Here is a 3,344-nt window from a genome sequence, read left to right as displayed (position 1 = left end):
GCTTCCCGCCGCTGCCGCCGGCGCGACCTCCGCGCTCCCGCCCCGCTCCGGCCCCCGCCCCGCCCGCCGCCCGGCCCGGGGCGCACCGAGCCGCGGCTGGCGCCAGGTCCCTTCTGGGAGAGGACAGTCCAACGCCCCGTTCGCAGAAAGCTTTTAGAAATAAAAGACTGTCTGAAGTAACTGATTTATATAAAAAAAGTAATTACTGCTTCTTGTTATACAGATGTTAGTGTTTCTTTTTGCTTAGCCATGCTACACATAATATACATTATTGAAAAATAATTGACACAAGGGAGAACACACACCTGGATAAACACCACGACCGCACACCAAGCACAAAGAGATCTGCTGGAGTAGTGAGAGCACCTGCAGTGGATACACATTTCACACTGTTAATAAAGCACAGCCATCTCCCTCTCTGTGCCACTCACAGTTCATGGATTCTCGCTCTGATGAAGAAATAAACTAAAAGCTTCATAAATCTTAGAGCTGAAGCTACAATGACTTCTCTGTCATGAAGAAGTATTTGCAACCCTAATCTTAGCTTTGTGTTTCATTTTCTTCACAAATGATGCACACCATCATAGCTTCAATGTTTTATTTTCAAAGTTCTGCAGTCACAGCTACAGGTGAGAAAGTGGAGTTGAATGATGGAGAACGTTCACGTCAAGACAGTTTATCCAATGCTTACAGGAGACCTCAGGAGCTGAAGCACAAAGCCCTAAACCCAAGCACAATGAAGCCCAGTCAGCTCTTATTTCACTGCCTTGGGAAGATATTTGAAAGAATGAGCAATGCTCCTTGCAAGGTGCTGAAGGTTCAAGAGCTGTTTGGCATTATATACACCTATTTGTAAGTTATACATCAACATCTATCTGTCATGCACTGAACCTATTTCCATACAAAGATGATGTCCCTAGGAGCAGCAAAGACAGCGTGTCAATTTTAGGATAAAGAAGCTTGCAGTAATGGATGAAAAAGCTCAGATGTGTCTTGTTCCCTCCCTTGGAAGGAGAGAACTTGGGAAAATGTCACCTGGCAAACAGTAATAATTTTTTTTAAAATTGACATGAAAAACATCTCATGAAAATGGAATTAAGGAATTTGGAACAGTTGTAGAAAATCAGAAGACTAATTGAAAAAGTCAATCTTCATCTTTCCTGTTTGAAAAGTAGAGCCATCTTGACCATTATACAGTATCTTACAAATTCTTCCACAAAATGCTTACAGTAGTAGCCACAATCAGGTTTAGCCACCCCACAGCATTGCCTTTACTGCCCTTTAAGAAGCAGGCAGTAGTTCTCACAGCAAGATGCCCCTAAGGTAGCAGTCACAGTGCACTTAGGTTTATTGGAATATGACTGAAGAATGCATACCTGACTTTACACTGTAGTTTTCACTCAAGCATTTAAAGAAATCAGACCATCAAGCCCCATCAAGGGGCAACGTGTAATTTTCTCTCTTGCAAAATAAGTATTGAAGGATGAATTTGGGTAAGGGTAGGAAAACTGTCATTTAAACCAAATCATAGCAAGCATCTGCCTTACTTCAAAGATCTCATTCATGGTTTTCAGAGTCAAGGCAGTACATTGGTTATATTACTAAGGAAATAACAGCCCACATACTACAAGGAAAATCAGCCCATGCTGAGAAAGAAGTGACAAGGCATCTACATAGTTAATTACAGTTAAGAAGACAACACCATGAAAATCCTGTTGCATATGTACAGCAAATACTTTACGTGTGAGGGAAGATGGTCCAAACAAAGTGCACTGGGGAAAATAAAAGCCCAAGCAGCTGGTATGGGTGAGAAAATGCTAGAGGGTAAAACTCTGCAGCAGGTCAGACCAGAGCTGCCATAGGACATAGCAGGAAAACACAAGCACCTTGTCTCCCCTGCTTGCCTCATCTATTGGCAGCTGTAGGAACAGCATCCACCAAATATCCAAGGAAAAACAAGTTCTTACCATTACAGTTCCAACAGAACATCTTGGTGCAGTTTATGCAAAGATCATATAATGCAATCAATTTAAAAGCTCAGAAGAAAGCTAGCTCAGGAATATCAGTTGTGAAAGGAATTTAAGTGACAGGAAACCACAGAAGTGAGAGAAAGCAATGTGAGCATGGTCCTGTCATTACTTTTTTTGGGGTTATGTGCCCCCAAAGGAAGTTATTCAACATGTACATTTTATTGCAGAAACTGAAGTACTAGACAAGTTAGTCCTTTGGGAGATAGCAGCTTTCTCCAGCCATGAGCTAAACCAGTGATCCTCACAGCAAAGATCACTGGGATGGACACCAAGAGATCACCTCTGGCAGGCTGTGTCAGCGAGCTGAAATGCAGATGCTAATGCATTGAATTTGAGGTGATGGACCTCTGCCAATAGAAGAATAGAAGAGGAATCTGTTACAACAGTTTTGCACAAAGTTTGAGTCACTTCAGCTGCAGCTGAACAGAGAAATTTCTAGCTCCTGACAGTCCTTCTAGTGCAAAGCAAAATAGGATTCCTACAAACACTACTGGGCAAATACAAATGTTTTAGTGAAGTGGCAAAAGCTTGGGGTCACTTGTTTCAGGTTAACAGAAAGGTCCAAGAAATGCCAACTCACAGTTTTTCTAAACCCTCTGCTCTTTCCAGCCTCCTCAGAGAAAGGTTACCTGCCTCTGGTCTGCCAAGCTACCACACCATCACATACAGTGACTTGGAGGAAGAAAAAACAAGCACAAGTCTGAGAAATTTTCCAGGTGGATAAGGGGCAGCATAAAAAACCTGCCAACACTGAACTCCTGTACTCTTCACCAGACCAACTTTTTTTTTTCTTCTCTGAAAGATTTATCCATTTCAGGTTTGTGGTCTCTCTTTCCCAATAAGCCACCTTCAACTTAAGAATTCATGTCCCAAAGACTTTGTTCACTAAAATCATGGTCATCTCAGGCATCTGAAAGACAAGTACAGCACATGGACACAACTAAAGATATAGGAGACAGAAATATACCATGTGAATTGACAAAGGTAAAGAGAGGCCATGCTACTTTCCCAAACCTCTGCCTCAGGACCCACCAAAATGTATGGGCAGGAATCCCCTCATGATCTTGACAACCAGTTGCCAAACTAGTTTCAATCAAATGTCTCTCATCTGCCAGTCAGAAGATAACACAGATGTTGTACACTTGGGTTACTTCTCACATACCTGAGCAGCTTCTAAAAAATGAGCAAGTATGTAAAATGCTCATCCCCTCCCACATGTAGGCAAACAGCAGCTGCAGTGGGCACCCTGTACCGGGTGCAGCCCACGCTGCAGAATACACCAAGATAAAGCTTACTTAGGAATGCTCACGTGCT

This window comes from Passer domesticus, chromosome 6, assembly GCF_036417665.1.
Source record: "Passer domesticus isolate bPasDom1 chromosome 6, bPasDom1.hap1, whole genome shotgun sequence".
NCBI lineage: Eukaryota > Metazoa > Chordata > Aves > Passeriformes > Passeridae > Passer > Passer domesticus.
Note: the sequence above shows the minus strand (reverse complement) of the source record.